Here is a 26,089-nt window from a genome sequence, read left to right on the forward strand (position 1 = left end):
GACTCTGCTACCGTCAGTCCCCCTTACTCATCAGGGGATCTCTCCTATCAAATCACATCTGCCGGAGAGATAATAGAAGACAAAAAGGGCAAAGCAGTGATGGCCGCCATGAGGCGGTTGATGAGTCATCACTTCAAGAGCGGCATAAATATCGATTGGCGGTATCAAGATGCCCAAAAGAAGCAGACGGTGATCGATGAGTTAAAACAAAGATATCCTAATCCACCAAATGTGGAGTTTAATAACAATTATATGCTCGAGCGCATGGGTTTGGTCCTAAAGCATCACAGATCAACCATGCGTGCTTCCATTACAAAGGGGTTGGCTAAACCCAGCTGGGCAGACAAAGCTGATTGGAAGTACTTCAAGAAGCAACATAGGGACCATCCCGAAATGTTCGAGGGTCAGAGGAGGGCTGCGAAGAGATGGCTGGACGTCGTAGGTACTTCGCACTTTAGTGCAGGCGGATGGTATGCGTTCGAGGCAACCGTGGTAAGTCTACTTCTTCCCATTTAATGTATTGTTCTATTTGTTTTACTTACATATTACATGCACTTTAGCTAACTCTAACTCTCATAAATTGGATCCACAGCAAGCTGCGATGGGTCGTCTTCCTATGGATGCAGAGACGCGGCACGCATTTCGGATAGGAACAAAGCCGTGGTTCATTGAGCAAGAGGCAATGGGAGCGACAGTCGATTGGGCTGAGGTGGCTGCTCGCACGGTATAAGTTTACTCCTACTTGTAATCTCACTTTTTAATTTAAGTTCCAATCTAATTTTCGATTTATATGGTTCACTCTTAGGGTCAAGGCTCAAGCATCCCATCATCAGAGACGAGCGATCAACAGGGGCAAGGATCGGACGCAGGTGCCGAGGACGAGGGAGAAGACGCAGGTGTCGGGGACGAGGGAGAAGACGCAGGTGCCGAGGACCAGGGAACAGGCCAACAAGACGATTCAGATTCGGATTCGGATTAGTAGTGGTAGTAGCATTTTGTATATCCGCTCGTTAGAGCAATTTTGTATCGCCCTTTCACAGGGTAATTTTGTTACAAACACAGTTGTATATGTATATGCATTTCTTCCTCATCGTTCACAAGAACAATTTTGTATCACCCTGCAAGCAAGGGAAATTTTGTTATAAAAAACTTTCTTTTGTAATTACAAAAAAAAAAAAAGGATTAGTGGGGCTAAACAGGGCCAAAAGGAAGCCCTGTTTAGCCCCACTAACCCTTTTTTTTTACTTCTGTTAATCGTCGCTATATAGCGACGTTTACCAGTGTCGCTATATAGCGACGATTAACAGAGTTGCTATATAGCGACGTTTTTATCGTCGCTATATAGCGACGTTTTCATCGTCGCTATATAGCGACGATTAACAGTGTCGCTATATAGCGACGGTTTATAGCGACGCTCCTTTTTTGATGATTTTAACGACTTTTATAGCGACCTTTGCGCCCGTGAAAAAAAAAAAATTTAATGTAAAAAGCGTCGGTATTTCCGTCGGAAAATGGCCTATGCCTTGTAGTGAATTTTCCCAAATTTAATGAAGCCTTTCCCAATTTTAATGAAATCCACCCAATTTCGAAATTCCCAAAATGCAACTTTTGTCCCACTTTATCTAATATTGTGTTGTTAAGAGAATATGAGAAAAGAGAAACGTGTTTGTGTTGTTATAAAATGTATAAATACTACCAAATTATAGGATCATTGGGTTGAGTCTACTATAAAATTTTTATTGCAATAATCTAAGAAGATTCACCATTCAGCAAGTACTGAGAGAATATGAGAAAAGCAAAATGTAATTCTATTATTACAAAATTTTGGTAGCCTTGTGCCCACTTTACTATGAGATTATAACAGTCTAAGTAGATTCACCATTTGATACTTCTTAAGAGAATATGAGAAAAGAGAAACATGTTTGTATTATTGTAAAATTTGTAAATATTACAAAATTTTGGTAGCCTTGGGCACTATGTACAATTGGTTGTTTGCATCCTCAACTATAGCCTTGAGCTCTATGTAAAAAAAGTTGACCATTTGCATGCCTCAATGCATCTCAAAGGAGATTAGACATAAAACAAGGAGCTTCTAGATCAAACAAAAAATTGCCTTGCTTTGCAAGCCTTTGAAGGAGGTTGGACATAAAATAGAGAACTTGTAGTTCAAAAGGAATATGCCCCACCTTGCAAGACATTGAAGGAGGTTTAATTTGACATAAACAAGAAGACCAATGGAGCTCCACTTCAAAAGGAATAAGTATGGCCCTTCCATGGAAGCATTTGAAGAAGGTTGAACATAAATTGAATGGGATGCTGACAAGCATAAGGGAAAAAACAACAAGGACTTAATGAGTACATATTTTTAATTAAAAAAATGTATTTTTCAATTAAAAACCGCATCATGATGCCCTAAATGCAAAAAAAAGTGTTTTTTCCCACCGATCAAACATGATCTATCGACCGCTGAGATATTATCATGTGGTTTAATAGGCTACCGTGTGGTATCTCCCTTCTCATACCACAAGGTATAACATCACTCTGCTAGCACACCGCATGGTACGATACTCTAACATGTGGTATTTTTTTGGGCACCACGTGTTGCATCAAGGACCATCTGATTTTATAAGGTTTCCAATGATGCCCATTGAGATACCGCATGGCTGATCGAGGTATCACATGGTATCTGTATGATAGGTTAGAAAAGGGTCTGGCCCCTACATTAATCTTTCCAAACAAACCACCTGCACTTGTTGCTTTTGTAGAGTAGAGAGCTTCCGTTCGTCCGTCTGTTGGTAAGTATGCTTCCTTTGGTGTTGTTCATTTGGCAAGCTAGGTGATGTCCCACCTCATTTGGTCGAAATCATCTTGCCCTAGCTAACTATAAGATGTGAGAGAGAGAGAGAGAGAGAGAGAGAGAGAGAGACAGGGGGGGGGGAGATAGAGAAAGAGAGAGAGGGAAAGAGAGAGAGAGAGAGAGAGAGAGAGAGAGAGAGAGAGGGACGGAGGGAGGGGGAGAGGGAGGGAGGGAGGGAGGAAGGGAGAGAGAGAGAGAGAGAGAGAGAGAGAGAGAGAGAGAGAGAGAGAGAGAGAGAGAGATGCATGTTTATGTATCATTTCAGCCATGGCTTGCTTCAGTCAGTCGGAATCACCTCGCCTTGATTGATATGTAATAGCATAATAAAGATGGAAGTTGGGTGATGGCTCGCATCTACAAGTTGGTTTCCCCCATTTTGATCTTCTTATATATCATAGCTATTTTTGTATTATTTATATAAACAGGTGTCAATAGAGTCGGTTTTTATCTTAGAGATGATGGCTTGCTTTAGCCTATCAGTTCCTCTCGATAATAGCCCTTCCCAACCATATGTGTGATTAACAAAGCCAATCTAAATCATCTTGGTTATGTGGTGTTATTACATGTTTCCTATTCTAGCCTCTAGCAGCAACTGATAGGTTGACACTCAATAGTGACTTTATGAAATTCCTCATATGTTTAAACAAATACTTTGCATTATAATAGTGGATTATTTAGTGAGTTGTAAATTACTTGGCATATTATTGTATTGTTTAAAAAGCAAAACATATTTAGTAGTTTATTATTCTATGGATAAGAACTTTTATGAAACTTATTTTGGAACATGACACCAGTCAATTGTTTTGTATGTCATTTGAGAGTGGCTTAATCTACATTAGCATTGCATGTGTAATTCATGTGTTTCTTATTTTGACGTAGTCTTAGCACTTAAAAAATGATTATTGCATACATTAGATCACTACACAGATATCACTACAAAGCATAGGCCCTTTTCTGATGAAAATACTGACGTTTTTTACATTTAAAAAAAAAATTTATGGGCGCAAACTGTTGAGAGTTCACGCTCAACATCATGTGATCATGTGTGCATAGCACCATCACGTGATCATATGTGCATAGCACTAACCTTATAGAGTGCTATAAAGGAAAGGGTTAGATCCCCTAACCCTAACCCTAAAAGGGTTTGTATATATTCTATTTTTTCAACTAATTCTAGTGTACAGTTAGTCATTTGTGGTGTGCTCTCTAGCTGTGCCCTCTCTCCTCATCTCCACTCTTCTCCTCTCCCCTCTTCATATTTTGTCATGGTATCAGAGCATGGTTCTGCCTTCCGTTGAGGCGCCATCCTTCTTGTGAGAGTGATTGAGAGATTGAGAGATCGAGAGAGATTGAGTGTTCCATTCTCTTCCTTTGAGAGAAAATTCCGTCCATCGAAAGGAGATTTTTTGTCATTTGTTCTTGAGAGATTTCCGTCATTTGAGAGAGTTTATTTGGTGCTTCTTGAGTTGAGAGAGAGAGAGACTTCCGGTCATTGAGAGCCTAGACTTCTTTGAGAGAGACAGAGCTTGTTTTGAGATATCAAAGATCTCACGAAACGCCCAAGCTCATACCCAGGAGCTTGCGAAGTCTGCTGTTGTGTGTGCGAGGTGTTGTGTTGTTGCTGATAAGACTCGTGAGTAGAAGCTTCATCAACAAAGCTATGATCTATAGTTGCAGAGCTCATCTTCCGCCATAGCCAAGCCTTGTGTCGAGCATAGCCAACTTTCAAGCGAGATGGTGACGTCCTTCTCCAACAAGGCCAAGGTGGCCTCCAACGACAGCCGCTCTGCATCGACTCCTACTCCTCCAACACCCTAGCTCCTCGCCTTTAATGACTCGCCTTCAACGACTCCAAACGTCAAGGAGGCTGTAACGACCATAAACAGAGGCAACTCTCCACCGCCGACTTGCAACAACGACTTGCAGTATCTGTAGGCCGAGGGCGTTAAGGTCCGAAGCGACGAAGCTGCACCAAAGCCTCTCCAAGCCTCTCAACCGAGTAGCGGCTCCTTCTACAGCTAGTCGACCTTCTTCAGTTTTCTCCAACCAGCGCGATGCTCAGCTACCTCTATTGGAGCGCCAGCGGTAATTGATCGTCGTGACTCGTGCCGTTGTACTGAGTAGGGACAGCCACGGGAAGAAGGAGGCTACACTAAGTGCTCGATCCAGCCCCAGGGGAGTAGATGTGGCAAGCAGGAGGAAGGCTTCCGATCGGACATACTAATTATTACAACCGGAGGACTTCAGGTCGAATCACGATTGACAGTGGGAAGTGGGCACTGGACTGCATTGCATTGGATACATGATCAGCGCAACAAGGTTGGGATTTGTTCGGAGAACTGCGAACATCGAAGCTTCAGAGTTGAGCTCACCCAGCCACGACAGCGAAAGCCCTTCTTCCCAGCGAGACTCCAGCAGTAGCAGCCCACAGCTGCCACCACGAATGTGAAAGCCAAGCGTCTAGCAAGCTTGCAACATCGAACGAGCGCCTCCAAACGTGCACAGTCCCGTTTCCAAAGCTCCATCGACGGAGAAGACGACGGAATCTAGAAGATTCCGTCCGAATCTTTTTAGATTCTGGCTTCCCACAGCGTGACACGTGGCCCGTGCACCACGTCATCTAATCTGCCATGTGGTAATCCAATCTACCACGTGTCAATCTTATCTGCCACATCATCAGCCTATCCACATTGCCACATCATCACTGCCACATCAGCACTGCCATGTCAGCACTGCCACGTCAGCTACCATGTCATCACTGCCATGTCAACACTGCCACATCAGCTGCCACATCAGCACTGCCACGTCATCTGCCACGTCAGCACTGCCATGTCATCAGGCCACGTCATCAGGCCACGTCATCAATGCCATGTCACCCTGCTGACATCATCTGTGCCACCTCAGCACTGCCACCTCAGCAGTCCAGTCAGCACTGACCTCTGCAGGCACAGTCTCTTGCCAGGCACACTGTGCACACACTACATGTGCACACTCCTGCCACCTCAGCACAGAGCTTCACTGGCACACCTCTTGCTAAGCACAGTGCCACATCATCACTGCATGTGACTCACAGTGACACATCATCATTGAGCACCATTTGCACCCCTTTTGCCCCTCCACCTAGATCAAGTCATATCTCTTGATCCAGGAAGAATTTGAGGGTGCTCCAAAAAGGAAAGTCGCTCGATTTTTCGTGCTCTACGCGCTCGTTACATCACGTGCATATTTTGGCACAAGTTACACTCACATTTGAGCCTCGCCGACAAAACCACTTCCTTCACGCACATTTGCCTCTACATTGACGCATCTGACCCAGCACTTAAAAAGAACAAAGGAAAAGGAATTATTTGCTGCTCTTTCATCGATCGACGGTTGGTTTAGATCTAGATCAGAGTAGACTAGATCGCCATAGAGGGGACGCTTTGAATTCCCCGAGTTGCCAATCTAAGCCATGCCTGAAATTCCTGACTAGTACCTACTCGGAGTCAGTCCATACGCTCACATCCGATTTCACATCATTACATTACCTGAAACCTTACGTTCATCAGTTTAGTGAGCAGACTTCAGAGTTCAGAGGCATTGCAGATTGATTCGGTGGGCAGATAGCACTTGATTTCACACACACATGCCACCATTGTAAAGCCTATTTGGCTATCTCACGGCATCGTGCACATCATTTTTCAGCCTTGTAAAGCCTCTTGGCTATTCCCAGCATCATTGCCACAAGCCTTGTAACACAGGTCAGATCTTATTTACTGCAGTTCTATCTTCACCGATGGTACAGAGATTTCACTTGGCATCTTCAGTGTATTTGCAGTTGATTCATACAGAGTTTTTCAGGACACTTTTTGACTACATTGTTTGCACCATGTCGACTAGCAACCTCAATCTGGAGGCATCTGCTAAGTTAGACAACTCCAATTATGGTACATGGAAATACCGAATGGAGACCATTCTTGTGCTTCAGGACAAATGGGAGTATGTCGATGGATCCATACCTAGACCATTGGCCGATCCAGCCACCAGTAGCTCTACTCCATCTGTTGTCACAGCACCAGCAACGGGATCTACATCGGGATCTACATCTACACAAACAGTTTCCGCACCAGTAGCAGATCCTGCCATTGCCCGAGCTCAAGCAGAATGGGATAAGAAAGACAAGTATGCCTATCACCTGATCAAGCAGAATGTGCAAGATGTCATGCTAGGACAGCTCAACACAGTCAAGACATCAAAAGAAGCATGGGATATGTTCGCAGCTCTCTACGAGTCCAAGAACACATCCAGGATTCTCACCCTGAGAAACCAGATCAACCAGAGTTTCCGTAATAGCAGTGAAACCGGTCATGCTTATGTACTCCGCATCAAAGACTACAACAATCAACTTGCAGCAGCAGGAGAGACTATGAATCCCGCAGAAATGGTTCAAGTAATCCTGAATGGACTAGGAGAAGGATATGAGAATCTAGTCCAGAGTATTGCCATCCAACGACAAATTCCAACACTGGAAGAACTTCAGTCAGTTCTACTTAGTGAAGAACTCAGGACTCAGGCAATTCAAGCACGTAAAGGTCATTCTAATGATCAGGCATTCACACCTTCAGACAGAAGCAGAGGCAAAGGCAGAAACAGAGGTAGATCATATCAGAAAAGTGGTCATCATCAACAAAATCAAAGTCAGAATCAGCATCAGCATCAGCATCATCCTCAGCAACATCAAAATCAGCAAAGAGGAAATCATTCCAACCGAGGAAGATTTCAAGGACGAGGGAATGCATCCACCAATGTGTCAAACATTCAATGCAACTATTGTCACAAGTTTGGACACTATGAAAGAGATTGCCGCAAGAAGCAGTATGACCAAGGCGGTCAATCCCAAGGGAATTCTCGAGGAAGAGGAAATCATCGTGGTGGACATTCTAGTCACAGTCATTTTGCAAATGAACATGGCAATATGTTTCTTGCAAGTGAGGAATTGCATCAGACTGATACAATGCACCTAGACACTGATTTCAATCCCAAAGAGGATTTCAGTTATCAAGTCGACCAAGTGGAACAGGATCCTTGGTACATCGACAGCGGTGCATCATCTCATATGACAAATCATCAGGAATGGTTCACAGAAATGAAGCCATTAGAAGGTCAAAAGAATGTCATCTACACAGCAGACAATACACCGAATCCGGTTCAAGGGACAGGTGTTATCCCTATGAACAATTTCACTGGTACAAAAAGGTTGGTCAAAGATGTGCTCTACGTTCCGAAGCTCAGCAAGAACCTTTTGTCAGTAGGTCAAATGACGGAACACAACTACAAAGTCATCTTCGACGATGATGAATGCACTATCAGAGACAAATCCAAAAGAGGTCAGCTAGTAGCAAAAGGTGTCAAGGAAGGACGCTTATACAGGATGCTAGCTACAGTACCAGATAAGCATGCCATGTCAGCTCAAATGCAACAGATGCCACTCTCTGCAAAATGGCATAAGAGATATGGTCATGTCAACTTCAAGTACTTGTTAGATCTAAGGAATCAAAATATGGCAATTGGGATTCCGAAGCTACAGTTTCTTGGAAAGGTTTGTGAAGCATGCTGCTTCGGTAAACAAAAGAGAACCAACTTTGTCAGAAGTACCTCTCGTGCACGAGGTATTCTTGATTTAATTCATACAGATGTATGGGGTTATGCCCAGACCCGCAGCATCAATGGTTCACTTTATTACTTGACCTTCATTGGCGACTACAGCAGATATTGTTGGGTCTACTTTATGAAAGAGAAATCTAAAGTGTTTACCAGATTTCAAGAATTCAAAGCCATGGTAGAAAACCAGACAGGCAGAAAGATCAAGGTCATGAGATCAGACAGAGGAGGTGAATACATGTCTTCAGCCTTCATGAACTTTTGCAAAACTCACGGCATTCGAAGACAATTCACATGTGCAGATACTCCTCAGCAAAATGCAATAGCTGAAAGGAAGAATGGGACTTTAGCAGATAGTGCTAGAGCAATGCTTAGTGAAAAGCATCTTCCGAATCAGTATTGGGCAGAAGCAATAGCTACAGCTAACTACTTGCTTAATCGGCTTCCTACCGAACCAATACAAGGTATGACTCCTTATGAAGCATTCACTGGACACAAGCCACGCATTGGGCATCTCCGCATATTTGGTTGCATAGCATATGCCCACATACATGATGATCATCACAGGAAATTGGATGCGAAGTCACACAAATGCATCATGGTTGGCTACAGTGAAGAAAGCAAATCATACAAATTGTATGATCCCATCAACCGCAAAGTCATTATCTCCAGAGATGTAATCTTCGATGAGGAATCAGAATGGAAAACGTCACCTACACAGGAGATAGAAGCATCGACTTCACAGTCATCTACAGAACAAGTTGATGAAGAAGAGCAAGAATTGCCAGCAACACCCCAAGCAGTGCCACAGCACCTCAAACAGTCTACTAGGGAAAGCAGACCACCAGCAAGATTGACATATGCTCAGAAAGGCAAAGCAATTCAGGTGGAAACCACCAACTATGCTCTTATGACTACCATCATGGCTACAGAAGAGCCTGTGTACTTCGAAGACGCAGTAGATAAGCCAGAATGGCAAACTGCTATGAATGAAGAAATGGATGCTTTGTATAAAAATAACACTTGGGAATTATGCGACCTTCCACCAGGAAAGAAGGCCATAGCCAACAAATGGGTATACAAAGTGAAGTACAATCCAGATGGCAGTATTCAGAGATACAAAGCCAGATTAGTTGCAAAAGGATTTGCACAACAATATGGCCAAGATTATGATGAGACTTATGCTCCAGTAGCAAAGATGGATTCCATACGGTTCTTGATATCACTAGCGACACTCAGCAAATGGAATGTGTATCAGCTCGATGTCAAGAATGCATTTCTCAATGGTTATCTAGACGAGGAAGTCTACATGCAACAACCAGCAGGTTATGTTGAACCAGGCAAAGAGAACAAGGTTTGCCATCTCAAGAAAAGTCTCTACGGCTTAAAGCAAGCACCCAGAAGTTGGTACAGCAGAAGTTGGTACAGCCAGAAGTTGGTACAGCAGAATTGACAAGTATTTTGTTGATCTGGGATACATGAAGTCCAATGCAGATCATACTCTCTACTACAAAGTTCAAGGGGAAGATATTACTATTGCACTTTTGTACGTAGATGATCTGATTGTGACAGGAAGCAAGGATAGCTTCATCAGAAAGCTAAAACAAGACTTATCTGTAGAGTTTGACATGAAAGATCTTGGACTTATGCACTATTGTCTTGGAATTGAGTTCTGGAGAGATTCAGATAGCACATTCATGAGTCAGCTCAAGTATGTTGACAGTCTCCTGAAGAAGTTTCATATGGCCGATTGCAAGATTGCAGCCACTCCCATGGAACAGAGTTTGAAACTTACTAAAGATTTAGAAAAGCCTACAGTCAATGACAGATACTACAGGCAACTCATTGGATCTCTTATATATCTGACAATCACACGGCCAGATATTTGTTATGCAGTAAGCTCACTAGCACAGTTTATGGCAAATCCAAAACAGTCTCACTGGAATGCAGCCAAAAGAGTCTTGAGATACATCAGAGGTACAAGACAATTTGGGATAGAATACAGAGGAAGTCATCCACGGTTGCATGGATACTGTGACAGTGACTATGCTGGAGATCATGAGACCAGGAGATCGACACAGGGATATGCATTTTTCCTTGGTCAAGGTGCTATATCATGGTTGTCAAACAAACAGCCAACTGTTTCTTTGTCTTCGACTGAAGCAGAATATAGAGCACTCACTACAGGTGCATGTGAGGCTATATGGCTCAGAAGACTATTGTCAGAAACAGATTACTTTGATGAGTCAAAGCCAACAACAATATACTATGATAATCAATCGGCTCAAGCATTGGCCAAAAATCCAGTATATCACTCCAGGACAAAGCACATTGATGTCAGAGAGCACTTCATCAGAGAAAGAGTGTTACTTGGTGACATCACACTGCAGCATTGTGATAGCAAAGAAAATGTTGCAGACATCTTTACCAAACCACTCGGTAAAGAGCTATTCGAGAAACACCGACTAGCTCTTGGTTTGATGCAGAGGAAGGACATTCCCATTAAAGGGGTGTGATGGAATGTAATGCTCAGTCCTTCTTCGATTCCCCAGAATCATCATCTTGAGGGACGGCCTACTTCATGATGTTGATCTTGAGGGAAGGTGTTGAGAGTTCACGCTCAACATCATGTGATCATGTGTGCATAGCACCATCACATGATCATATGTGCATAGCACTAACCTTATAGAGTGCTATAAAGGAAAGGGTTAGATCCCCTAACCCTAACCCTAAAAGGGTTTGTATATATTCTATTTTTTCAACTAATTCTAGTGTACAGTTAGTCATTTGTGGTGTGCTCTCTAGCTGTGCCCTCTCTCCTCATCTCCACTCTTCTCCTCTCCCCTCTTCATATTTTGTCACAAACATCGTTATTAAAGTCATTAAAAGCATCGAAAAAGAATGATCGCTATAAAGCGTCGCTATATAGCGACACTGATAAATGTCGCTATATAGCGACACTGGTAAACGTCGCTATATAGAGACGATTAATAGAACTTTAAAAAAAGCATTAGCACTACAAGGCATAGGCCATTTTCCGACGGAAATACCGACGCTTTTTACATTAAAAATTTTTTTTTTCACGGGCGCAAAGGTCGCTATAAAAGTCGTTAAAATCGTCGGAAAAGGAGCGTCGCTATAAACTGTCGCTATATAGCGACGCTGTTAATCGTCGCTATATAGCGACGATGTAAACGTCGCTATATAGCGACGATATAAACGTCGCTATATAGCGACTCTGTTAATCGTCGCTATATAGCGACACTGGTAAACGTCGCTATATAGCGACGATTAACAGAAGGTAAAAAAAATGGTTAGTGGGGCTAAACAGGGCCAAAAGGAAGCCCTGTTTAGCCCCACTAACCTTTTTTTTTTTTTTGTAATTACAAAAGAAAGTTTTTTATAACAAAATTTCCCTTGCTTGCAGGGTGATACAAAATTGTTCTTGTGAACGATGAGGAAGAAATGCATATACATATACAACTGTGTTTGAAACAAAATTACCCTGTGAAAGGGCGATACAAAATGGCTCTAACGAGCGGATATGAAAAATGCTACTACCACTACTAATCCGAATCCGAATCCGAATCGTCTTGTTGGGCTGTTCCCTGGTCCTCGGCACCTGCATCTTCTCCCTCGTCCCCGACACCTGCATCTTCTCCTTCGTCATCGGCACCTGCGTCCGATCCTTGCCCCTGTTGATCGCTCGTCTCTGATGATGGGACGCTTGAGCTTTGACCCTGAGACTGAACCAAATAAATCGAAAATTAGATTGGAACTTAAATTAAAAAGTGAGATTACAAGCAGGAGTAAACTTATACCGTGCGAGCAGCCACCTCAGCCCAATCGACTGTCGCTCCCATTGCCTCTTGCTCAATGAACCACGGCTTGGTTCCTATCCGAAATGCGCGCCGTGTCTCTGCATCCGTAGGAAGACGACCCATCGCAGCTTGCTGTGGATCCAATTTACGAGAGTTAGAGTTAGCTAAAGTGCATGTAATATGTAAGTAAAACAAATAGAACAATACATTAAATGGAAAGAAGTAAACTTACCACGGTTGCCTCGAACGCATACCGTCCACCTGCACCAAAGTGCGAAGTACCTACGACATCCAGCCATCTCTTCGCAGCCCTCCTCTGACCCTCGAACATTTCAGGATGGTCCCTATTCTGCTTCTTCAAGAACTTCCAATCAGCTTTGTCTGCCCAGCTGGGTTTAGACAACCCCTTTGTAATGGAAGTACGCATGGTTGATCTGCGATGCTTTAGGACCAAACCCATGCGCTCAAGCATATAACTGTTATTAAACTCCACATTTGGCGGATTAGGAAATCTGAGTTTTAACTCATCGATCACCGCCTGCTTCTTTTGGCCATCTTGATACCGCCAATCGATATTTATGCCGCTCTTGAAGTGATGACTCATCAACCGCCTCATGGCGGCCATCACTGCTTTGCCCTTTTTGTCTTCTATTATCTCTCCGGCAGATGTGATTTGATAGGAGAGATCCCCTGATGAGTAAGGGGGACTGACGGTAGCAGAGTCTGAAGGAGTGGAAGCTGCGCGACCGCTTCCGGATCGAGGAGTAGTTGTGGGAGTAGGAGAGGGAAAGGGACCTGACTGATACTGTGTCTCCGGACCAAGTGGAGACCTAAAGGAGCGTGAGTGTGCTGACTCGTCTACATCTCCTGAGTCAGCACAACATGAGCCGCCCATCCTACTCTTCCTTCCCTTACGGGAGGCATGCGCAGGTGATGATCCCGCGGTCGAAGGGGCGCGAGGGGATGGCTGGGCTGTACGTCCACCCGTCGGTGTAGGGGAAGGAATTGCGGAGGTCCTCTGAGAGAGCAGAGAGAAGAATCTCGCTGCCTCCTCATCGCTCATCTGCGCTACAAACTCGTCGGGAGTCCCAACAAATCCATGCGCGGCTAGCAAAGGAGTCCCCTGAGGGGTAGTGGCAGTGCTACGTGGAAGAGGGGTCGGACCAGGGGTAGTCACAGTGCTAGGACCGAGAGGAGTCGGACCAGGGGTAGTCCTCGGGGTAGTCGCCTGAGAGGAATCAAAGTCCTCTGGAGCATATAGATCGTGAGCTCTCCTCCTGCGAGGCTGTCCGTACTCGTCGGATGAGCGACGTGATCCCATGTCTAACATAGACACAAACACGAAAACAGAAAACAAATAAACAAACATGAGCATTCTCATAGGCATAGGCATAGGCAAGAAGAAAGAAGAGGGAAAGGAAAGAAGAGGGAAAGGAAAGAGGGAAAGAGGAGGGAAAGATAAGAGGGAAAGAAGATGTAAAGGAAAGAAAAGAATGAGAACGAGGAAATAGAGAATGAGAGAAAGGGAAAGAGATGAGGGAAAATAGAGAATGAGAGAAGGGGGAAATGAGAGAAGGGGGAAATAGAGTGGGAAATAGAGAATGAGCTTATGCAAAAATAGAGAATGAGCTTATGCTTCTCTCATTCTCTATTTCCGCATAAGCTCACGCATGTGCATGAGCTTATGCGGAAACTTAAGCATAAGCTCATGCACATGCATGAGCATAAGCATGAGAAGGATGAGTTTCCGCATGCTTATGCTCATGCGGAAAAAGAGAAGGAGCTTATGCAGAAAAAGAGAAGGAGAGAAGCATCTCTCATTCTCTATTTCCGCATAAGCTCCTTCTCTTTTTCCGCATGAGCTTATGCTTATGCTCATGGGTGAGCATGAGCTTATGCTCATGTTTCCGCATATGCGAAAATAGAGGAGGAGAGAAGCATAAGCTTCTCTCATTCTCTATTTCCGCATATGCTCACGCAAAAGAGAAAGAGAAAGAGCTTATGCGGAAAGAGAGAAAGAGCTTATGCGGAAAAAGAGAATGAGATCCGCATATGCTTCTCTCATTCTCTATTTCCGCATAAGCTCCTGCGGAAACTTCCGCATAAGCTCATGCTCATGAATAAGCATAAGCTCATGCTTATGCTCATGCGGAAATAGAGAAGGAGCTATATAGCGATGTTTTTAATTGAAAACGTCGCTATATAGCGACGCTTTCAATTAAAAACGTCGCTATATAACGACGGAACAAAGCGTCGCTATATAGCGACGCTTACTGTTTGTTTTTTAATGAGGCCTCTTGTGACTCAAACATGCTATGCCTATAATTGTCAATATCTCCTCTTACTACATAGCCTTACTATATAGGATTTTTTGTTTCAATCCTTACTATATAGCGATGTCATTCTTTTTATATAGCCTCAAGAGAAGCTCAAATTAAACATGCTATGCTCATAATTGTGTACATCTCCTCTTCATGCTTATGTTTTGGTTTTATAAGTGTAGATGGAAGGGACGAGTGGAAGCTCATCCGATGATGCGCCAACGCCCGGGAGCACGAAGTGGCTTATGGAGAGGTTATATTGTCATTGCACTCATTGCAAGCGAGAAGTACGACATCAACGTCGTATTATCATGCGCCACTTGCGGATGTATGGGGAGGAGCCGGAACCAGTACCCCCCATTGGTGTTGCACATGTTGATGGATCATCGGTAAGTCAAAGCTATTTAAGTTCGCAATCTTATTGTATACCCGGAATTAGAAGATCTTCTATTTACACGAATGAGCTTATGACAGGATGACGAGGGTGACGAGGGTACACATATACCTTCTCACTTTCAACAAGACTATAGTCTCCCAGATGACGACGAGGGTATGGTCGACATGATGGATTCCATTTTTAGGGGCACTACATCCCACGTACACGTGATGTCAGAGTCTGAGGTGAAAATGCGAGAGTTGCAATCAACACAATTGTATGAGGGTGCCAGGATGTCTAAACTACGTGCTTGTCTCTCAATCTTGAATCTACAAGTATAGTATGGGTGGTCGGATACAAGTGTCTCGGCCTTAATGAGGTTAGCCCTTGCATTAATTTGATTGACTCATTATTTGGATATTGTTTGTTTTGAGAATCATCATTTGGATAGTGTCTTTGTCATAGGTTGCTCCAAAAGATGTTGCCTGCACCAAATACCATGCCCGCATCAAGAGATGAAGCGAAAAAGATGCTAACAATTTTGGGTATGGATTATGATACCATCCATGCTTGCCGTAATGATTGTATTCTCTTTCGTCGTGAGCATGGAGATTTGGCTAGTTGTCCAAAGTGTGGGGAACAACGATATAGAGATGACTTGCAGGGTGAGAGGATACCGGTAAAGGTCTTAAGACACTTTCCCATCATTGCAAGAATACAACACATGTTTCGATGCAAATCCATAGCGGAGTTGATGACATGGCATGCATCTCATCGGTCCACTGATCACACATTGAGGATTCCCGCAGATTGTGCGGCTTGGAAGCACATAGATAATCAGTGGCCGGACTTTGCGAGAGAGCCACGCAACTTACATCTTGGGCTAGCCATGGACGGCGTGAATCCTTTCGGGTTACGCTCGACATCTTGGTCGACATGGCCCATAGTCGTGGTGAATTACAATATCCCACCATGGCTAACAATAAAAAAGGGACACCTCATGCTTGCACTACTTGTGCCAGGAAAGTACAAGGCAAGAAACATGGACGTGTACATGGCACCTTTGATAGAGGAGTTACAGATATTATGGAGAGGAGTGCAGGTCTTTGATATTTCCAGAGCTCCTAGGCATACCAATGATATTTCCGTCAGGGGTATCTTGATGTGGACCATGCATGACTACCCAGGATATGGAGAGTGCGCAGGTACGTGGTTATGTCTTTACATGTACAATGAGGGATTATGCTTTTTTTACTCTCTTTTGCACGCATGTCTTGTACTAACATATTCATGCACGCGTGCAGGGCTTGCTACAAGTGGGTACCATGCTTGTCCTGTTTGTGGACCTGCTCTGAAATCGCTTGCACGCTACTCCAAACACATGAGGAAAAATGTTTATGAAGGTCATGCTCGATACCTTCCGCTCGACCATCTCGCACGTGGAGGTCAGCTTGATCCACCACCATCATATTTAAAAGCAAGTGATTGGATTCAAGCTTGGAGGGAGAATGGAGAGGAACCTCCTCCTGGTATGAAGAGGCTATCGATCTTTCACGAGCTTCCTTATTGGGGTCAGTTACAAATCAATCATCTCTTGGATCCCATGCATATCTTTAAGAATGTGGGGGCTACCATTTGGGCACACTTGGTTGGTTCCAAGGACTCGAGAGGAGTGCGAGAAGACTTGCGTGCTATGAATAGGATGTCTCGTTTGTGGCCCCAAGTGCATGCTTCAGGAAAAGTTGTCCTCCCGAAAGCAACGTGGATCCTCTCTACGAGGGAGGAGGCAGCGATCAAGGCAGACATTGCCTCTTTTCAAACACCGACAGGGTACATGCGTTGCTTGAAAGGAGCATTTTCAAAGGACAATAAGCTTAGTGGCCTCAAGTCCCATGATTGGCACAAGGTCTTACAGGTATTCTAAGTAGAATTAGTGTACCGATAATAGTGATGCATTAGCGTAATTATTATTATGTTATATTGTTGACATGATTTCATTGTTGCTTTGATAGTTCATCCTTCCAATTACAATAAAAGGGTGCTTACAAGAAGATGTTAGAAATGCTATATTCAAGATCTGTGGTATTGTGAGGTATGCTTACTATCAATTCGCATTATCTATTTTCTTCATGGACATGTGAAATAGGTGGATATCTCAAATATCTTACATATGCATGGACATGTGAAATAGGTGGATATCTCAAAAAGAGATCTCTATATCGAGCATCGAGAAGGCTAGGGTGGAATCCATCGAAGCCGTATGCTTGCTTGAGAAGCACTTTCCCTCAAGCATTATGACAACTCAAGTCCACTTGCTTGTGCACATAGTTGATGAGGTGGCTATAGCAGGTACCGTTCATAATCGATGGATGTTTTTTCTCGAGCGGTTTATGAAAACTTTAAAGGGGTTTGTAAGACAAAGAGCAAGACCAGAAGCAAGCATGGCAGAGGGATGGCTTGTGCAAGAGTCATTAGTATATATCACAGAGTTTCTTGCATCCACGGATCCTGATATGCCGCAAGCTTGGCACAACAAGGATGATGATCGCATCATTGGCGAGGTCCCCCAAGGAAAAGGGATTGAAAGAAAGATGAGCGAAGAGCAAATGGAGAAATTCAATAAGTTTTGTATCCTCAATAGCCCTAAGATGCAGAAGTGGATTGAGAGATATGAAGTGGCCAAAGCAGAAAGAATAAATGCAAGGACGAGATTCAGAGTAATGTACAGGCGATCACAACCATATCCACGAGATCTGGCTCTTCTCCCTACTCACATGTCACTTGATTGGCTACAACTAGCTATACGTAAAGCCGAACGTGATGGAGAGACAATAAACGAGCGCGAGCGGGAGTTATCATCTGGATGTATGGTGCATGTAAGTTTCTTATCTCTTGATGTAATTAAGTAATTATTTGTGGCAATATATGCTATAAAATAGGTGCATCTTCATTGTTTTAATGATGCTCTTTTACAGTACAAAAAGTACAGTGCATTATGGTCATATGGACGACATTTTCGCATAGAACGCATCGATTCAAAGAGAGTCACGTATGATTGTGGAGTCATGGCTAACTCCACACAAGATAGCCGAGCAAGTGCTTCGGATACCAATCTTCTCTCCTCACAGTTGGATTATTGTGGAACCATACGCGACATCTATGAAATTGATTTCAGACGATTTACTATTTTCATTCTTGATGTAAAATGGTTTAGAACTACTTACAACAGTCCCCATGCAACTGTGAGAAAAGATGGTAGCGGTCTCTTTGCAATAGACTCCACCAAACATTGGACCGATGAAAGTGATACTTTTGTTCTTCCTGAGCACTGTGAGCAGGTGCATACTAATGATTTAATTAGTCGAAGCTTTCGTTTTTTAAGTCCATTGATATATATATAATTGACGACATTTGGCACGTGATTTTTCATCTTCAATATAGGTGGTTTTTCATCCGGATCGTTCTGATCCAAGATGGTGGTACGTGATCCAAGTTGCGCCACGAAGTAAGCAGATTTTTGAAGATCGAGATGTGGATATGGAGATGCCACTACCAAATCCGGATCCAATTGATGAATCTAGCGAAGAAGATGTAGATCACCATATGAGGCAAGAGGAAGATGCGCATAATGACATCGCACGGGAGGAGGATGGAGATCACGATATTGACGAGGAAGACAACAATCGTCAAGATCGATCACCACACTTAAGCTTAATTGAAGAAGATGATCAAATACTTTTAGGTGAACGTACGATGCTAGAGTACGATGATGATATAGGAGATCAACTCGGTATAGAGTTGGAGATAGACTTACTTGGCGCCTTAGACTTGGCTCAAGATGAAACAGTTGATGTAAATGCTCTTATTTAATTTGATTTTTCTCATCTCCAACTTGGACATGAATATATGAGCTTCAAAGGCTTGATGTACATGCTCTCATTTTTTATTTCTCTATGAGCTCAAACATGTATGAAAATTTAAAAAATTTTGTCATTGGAAGAAAATAAATTTTAAGACTTTAAAAAAAAAAAAAACCTCTCTGTAAAACGTCGCTATAATATAGTCTCAGTGTCGCTATATAGCGACCTTTAAAAGTCGCTATATAGCGACTTTAGTAGAAGTCGCTATATAGCGACCTTTCATAGTCGCTATATAGCGACTATTACTAACGTCACTATATAGCGACGCTTCTTAAAAGTCGCTATATAGCGACGATTTACGACACCCGATTTTTATACCGACGATTAACGCTAAGCGGGTGCTAATCGTCGGTACGTAAACGTCGCAATAGGATGCGTGTGTAGTAGTGTAGTGGGGCTAAACAGGGCCATAACAAGCCTCGTTTTTCCCCACTAATGTTTTTTTTTTTTGTAATTACAAAAAAAAGCTTTTTATTACAAAATTTTACTTGCAAAAAGGGTGATACAAAATCGCTCAAATGAAATGATCGAGCAACAAAAACATATACATGTCGAACATATACAACATTGTTTGTTACAAAATTTCCCTTTCGAAAAGGGTGATACAAAATTGTTCAAATGAGCCGATATACAAAATGACATATATGGCAAAGTATATGCAAACTGCTACTACTATTACTACTACTACTACTCATTCGAATCATCACTACAAGGCATAGGCCCTTTTTCGACGAAAATATCGATGATTTTTACATTAATTTTTTTTTAAAACAAGAGCAAACATCGTTAATAATGTCGTTAAAAGCGTCGAAAAAGAACGGTCGCTATAAAGTGTCTCTATATAGCGACACTGATAAACATCGTTATATAGCAACATTGATAATCGTCGCTATATAGAAACACTGGTAAACATCGCTATATAGCGACGATTAATAAAACTAAAAAAAAAGCATTAGTGGGGCTAGCAGGGCCATAGCAAGCCTTGCTTTTGCCCCACTAATGCTTTTTTTTTTCTAATTACAAAAAAAATATTTTCATAACAAAATTTCCCTTGCAGAAAGGGTGATACAAAATCGCTCAAATGAAATGACCGAGCAACAAAAGCATATACATGCCGAACATATACAACATTGTTTGTTACAAAATTACCCTTTCAAAAAGGGTGATACAAAATTGCTCAAACAAGCGGATATACAAAATGACATACATGGCGAAGTATATGCAAACTGCTACTTCTACTACTACTACTACTACTCATTCGAATCATCCTCATCCTCATCTTGTTGGCCTAATCCTTGGTCCTCGTGAGCTATGCCTTCTCCCTGATCCTCGTCACGTGCATCTGATCCCTAGCCCTGGTGATCCCCTCGCCTCCGGTGAGGGGATGCTCGAGCTTTGACCCTAAGAGTGAACCATATAAAGTGAAAATTAGATTGGAACTAAAAGAATAAAACAATTGAAAAAGTGAGATTACAAGTAGGAGTAAACTTATACTGCGCTAGCAGCCACCTCATCCCAATCCACCATCGCTCCCATTGCCTCTTGCTTAATAAACCACGTCTGAAGTGTGGGAAACAATGATATAGAGATGACTTGCAGGGTGAGCAGATACTGGTAAAGGTCTTGAGACACTTTCCCATCAGTGCAAGAATACAACACATGTTCCGATGCGAATCCATAGCGGAGTTGATGACATGGCATGCATCTCATCGGTCCACTGATTACACATTGAGGATTCCCATAGATTGTGCAGCTTGGAAGCACATAGACAATCAGTGGCCGGACATTGCGAGGGAGCCATGCAACTTACATCTTGGGCTTGCCATGGATGGCATGAATGATAGATGAGGATTCTAAAAGTCACTGATGATGGTATGGTTGATGACATAACATCCTTATGTGATCCCAGCTTGCACTACTTGTGCCAGGGAAGTACAAGTCAAAAAATATGGATGTATACATGGCACCTTTGATAGAGGAGTTATAGATATTATGGATAGGAGTGTGGGCCTTTGATATTTTTAGAGCTCCTAGACATACCAATGATATTTTGGTCAGGGGTATCTTGATGTGGACCATGCATGACTCCCCGGGATATGGAGAGTGCGTAGGTGCGTGGTTGTGTCTCTACAAGTATAATATAGGATTATGCTTTTATGAATCTCTTTTGCATGCATGTCTTATACAAACGCATTCATGCATGCATGCAGGACTTGTTACAGGTGGGTACCATGCTTTTCCTGTCTGTGGACCGGGTTTGAAATCGCTTGCACGATACTCTAAACATATGAGGAAAAATGTTTATGAAGGTCATGTTCGATACCTTCCGCTCGACCATATTGCACGTGGAGTCAACTTGATCCACTGCCATCATATTTGAAGGCAAGTGATTGGATTCAAGCTTAGAGGGCGAATGGAGAGGGACGTCCTCCTGGTATGAAGAGGCTATTGATCTTTCACGAGCTTCCTTATTGGGGTCAGTTACAAATCAATCATCTCTTGGATCCCATGCATATCTTCAAGAATGTGGGGGCTACTATTTGGGCACACTTGGTTGGTTCCAAAGACTCGAGAGGAGTGCGAGAAGACTGCGTGCTATGAATAGGATGTCTCGTTTGTGGCCCCAAGTGCATGCTTCGGAAAAAGTTGTCCTCCCGAAAGCAACGTGGATCCTCTCTACAAGGGAGGAGGCAGCGGTCAAGGCAGACATTGCCTCTTTTCAAACATCGACAGGGTACATGCGTTGCTTGAAATGAGCATTTTCAAAGGACAATAAGCTTAGTGGGCTCAAGTCTTATGATTGGCACAAGGTCTTGTAGGTATTCTAAGCTGTAGAATTAGTGTACCGATAATCGTGATGCGTTAGAATAATTATGATTATGTTATATTGTTGACATGACTTCTTTGTTGCTTTGATAGTTCATCCTGCCAATTACAATAAAAGGGTGCTTACAAGAAGATGTTAGAAATGCTATATTCAAGATCTGTGGTATTGTGAGGTATGCTTACTATCAAATCGCATTGATTGCATTTTCTTCAATTTGATTAATCTGTAGACTGATTATGAAAATATCTTACATGGACATGTGAAATGGCTGGATATCTCAAAAAGAGATCTCCATATCGAGCATTGAGAAGGCTAGGGTGGAATCCATTGAAGCCATATGCTTGCTTGAGAAGAACTTTCCCTCAAGCATTATGACAACTCAAGTCCACTTGCTTGTGCACATAGTTGATGAGGTGGCTATTGCAGGTACTGTTCATAGTCGATGGATGTTTTTTCTTGAGTAGTTTATGAAAACTTTTAAGGGATTTATAAGACAAAGAGCAAGACCAGAAGCAAGCATGGAAGAGGGATGGCTTGTGCAAGAGTCATTAGTATATATCACAGAGTTTCTTGCATCCACGGATACTAATATGCCACAAGCTTGGCATAAGAATGATGATGATCGCATCGTTGGCGAGATCCCCCAAGGAAAAGGGATTGAAAGAAAGATGACCAAAGACCAAATGGAGAAGTTCAATAAGTTTTGTACCCTCAATAGCCCTGAGATGCAGAAGTGGATTGAGAGATATGAAGTTGCCAAAGCAAAAAGAATAAATGCAAGGACGAGATTCAGAGTAATGTACAGGCGATCGCAACCATATCCATGGGATTTGGCTCTTCTCCCCACACATGTCACTTGATTGGTTACAATTGGCTCTACGTAAAGCCGAACTTGATGGAGAGACAATAAATGAGCGCGAGTGACAGTTATCATCTGGATGTATGATGCATGTAAGTTTCTTACCTCTTGATGTAATTAAGTAATTATTTGTGGCAATGTACGCTATAAAATAGATGCATCTTCATTGTTTGAATGATGCTCTTTTACAATACAAAAAGTACAATGCATTATGGTCATATGGACGACATTTTTGTGTGGAACACATCAATTCAAAGAGAGTCATGCATGATTGTGGAGTCATGGCTAACTTCACACAAGATAGCCAAGCAAGTGCTTCGGATACCAATCTTCTCTCTTCACAGTTGGATTATTGCGGAACCATACGCGAAATCTATGAAGTTGATTTTATATGATTTAGTATTTTCATTCTTGATGTAAAATGGTTTAGAACTATTTACAAGGGTCCCCATGCAATAGTGAGAAAGATAGTAGAGGTTTCTTTGCAATAGACTCCACCAAACATTGGACCGATAAAAGTGATACTTTTGTTCTTCCCGAGCACTATGAGCAGGTGCATACTAATGATTTAATTAATCGAAGCTTTTGTTTTTCAAGATCCATTGATACATGTACTTGAGCATAATTTCATATATATAATTGATGACATTTGGCACCCATCTTCAATATAGGTGGTTTTTCATCCGGATCGTTTTGATCCAAGATGGTGGTACACGAGGAAGATGGAGATCACGATTTTGAGGAAGAAGACAATGAACATAAAGAATCACCACACTTTATTAAAGAAGATGATCAAGTACTTTTAGGTGAATGTACGATGCTAGAGTACGATGATGATATAGGAGATCAACTCGGTATAGAGTTGAAGACAGACTTGTTTGGCCCCTCAGACTTGGCTCAAGATGAAACATTTGATGTAAATGCTCTTCATTGATTTTTTTCATCTCAAACTTGGACATGAATATATGAGTTTCAGAGGCTTGATATACATGCTCTCATATTTTTATTCTCTCAAAAGATCAAACATGTATGAAAATTAAAAAAAATTGTCATTGGAAAAAACTAACTTTTAAGGCCTATATGAGTAAAAAACCTCTCTGGAAAACGTCACTATAAAATAGTATTTCAGTGTTGCTATATAGTGACTTTTGTAATAGTCGCTATTATATAGCGACATTTGCCTAAAGTTGCTATATAGTGATGCTTTACGAGATGCGCTTTTCTTACCGATGATTAGTGCCCCACGTGCGCTAAACGTTGGTACTTAAACGTCATAATAGGATCTGTCTGTAGTAGTGCATCCTCATCGTCCGCGTCCTCATCCTCGTCTTGTTGGCATGATCCTTGGTCCTTGTGAGCTACGCCTGCTCCCTGACCCTCATCACGTGCGTCTGATTCTTGGCCCTAGTGATCGCTTGCCTCCGATGATGGGACGCTTGAGTTTTGACCGCAAGAGTGAACCATATCAATTGAAAATTAGATTGGAACTTAAAGAATAAAACAATTTAAAAAGTGATATTACAAGTAGGAGTAGACTTATATCGTGCGAGCAGCCACCTCAGCCCAATCGACCGTCGCTCCCATTGCCTCTTGCTCAATAAACCACGGCTTTGTTCCTATGTGAAACACGCATCGCGTCTTTGCATCTATAGGAAGATGACCCATCGCAGCTTGCTGTGGATCCAATTTACGAGAGTTAGATAAAGTGCATGTAATATGTAGTAAAACAAATAGAACAATACATTAAATGAGAAGAAGTAGACTTACCACGGTTACCTCGAATGCCAACTGTCTGCCTACATCAAAGTGCGAAGTACCTATGGTGTCCAGCTATCTCCTCGCAGCCCTCCTCTGATCCTCGAACATTTTGCAGGGATGGCCCTATTATGCTTCTTGAAGAACTTCTAATCAGCTTTGTTTTCCCAGCTGGGTTTAGCCATCCCCTTTGCGATGGAAGTATGCAAGGTTGATCTACGATGCTTCAAGATCAAACCCTTGTGCTCTTGCATATAATTCTCATTAAACTCCCAATTTGGTGGGTTAGGGTATTTTTGGTTTAATTCATTGATGAGCACCTGCTTCTTTTAGCCATCTTGATACTGCCAATCGGTAGCAATGCCGCTCTTGCAGTGATGGCTCATCAACCGCCTCATGGTGGCCATCACTGCTTTGCCCTTTTTATCTTCTATTATCTCTCCGGTAGCCGTGATTTGATAGGAGAGGTCCTTGATTGGGTAAGGAGGACTGATGGTAGTAGAAGAGTCAAAAGGAGTGGAAGTTGTGCGAGCGCTTCTAGAACGAGGAGTAGTAGTGGGAGTAGGAGAGGGTAAGGGATCTAACTGATACTGTGTCTCGGGACCAAGTGGAGACCTGTAGGGATGTGAGTGTGGTGACTTGTCTACATCTCCCAAGTCAGTACAACATAAGCGGCCCCTCCTAGTCTTCCTTCCCTTATGATAGGCATGCGTAGATGATGACCAATGAGTCGAAGAGGCACGACGGGATGGCTGGGTAGTAGGTCGAGCTGTCGGTGAAAGAGAGGGAATTGTTGAGGTTCTCTGAGATAGCAGAGAGAAGAATCTCGCTACCTCCTCATCGGTCATCTGTGCTACAAACTCATCAGGACTCCCGACAAAGCCATGTGCTACTAGCAAAGGAGCTCCGTGATGGGTAGTCACAGAGCTACATCCGAGAGGAGTTAGATTAGGGGTAGTCATAGTGCTAGGTCCAAGAGGAGTCGGACCAAGGGTAGTCAAACTAGGGGAGTCACAGTGCTAGGTCCGAGAGGAGTCGAACTAGGGGTAGTCGCAGTGCTATGTCCAAGAAGAGTCAGACCAGGGATAGTTCCCTCAGGTGTTGCCTGAAAGGAATCAAAGTCCTCTGGAGCATAGAGATCGTGATGTCTCCTCCTGCGAGGCTGTCCGTACTCATCGGACATGCGACGTGATCCCATGTCTAACATAGACACAAGCACGAAAACAAAAAACTAAAAACAAACATAAGCATAGGCATAGGCATAGGCATAGGCATAGGTGAATACATGTGCTTATGATCGAAAGAGGAAAATGAGACATGCTCATGAGAGAAGGAAAAGAGGGAAAAGAGGGGGGGAAAGAGAGAGGAAAGGTGGAAAAGAGGAGAAGGAAAGAGAGATTGAAAGAGGGAAAAGAGGGGGGGAAAGAGAAGGTAAAAGAGGAGATTGAAAGAGGAAAAAGAGGGAGGGAAAGTGAAAAAGATATTGAAAGAGGGAGACATATGCTCATGCATAAGCATAAGCATAAGCATAAGAGAAGGAGACATATGCTCATGCTTATGCTTATGCATGAGCATAAGAGAAGGAGACATATGCTCATGCTTATGCTTATGCTTATGCATGAGCATAAGAGCATGAGCATGAAAGAGGGGAAAGAGGGGGGAAAAGAGAAAAAGAGATTCAAAGAGGGGAAAGAGGGAAAGAGGAGAAGGAGA

Source organism: Dipteris shenzhenensis, chromosome 8 (genome assembly GCF_047967505.1).
Source record: "Dipteris shenzhenensis isolate YYH24624 ecotype China chromosome 8, Dip_SZ_1.0, whole genome shotgun sequence".
Classification (NCBI taxonomy): Eukaryota; Viridiplantae; Streptophyta; class Polypodiopsida; order Gleicheniales; family Dipteridaceae; genus Dipteris; species Dipteris shenzhenensis.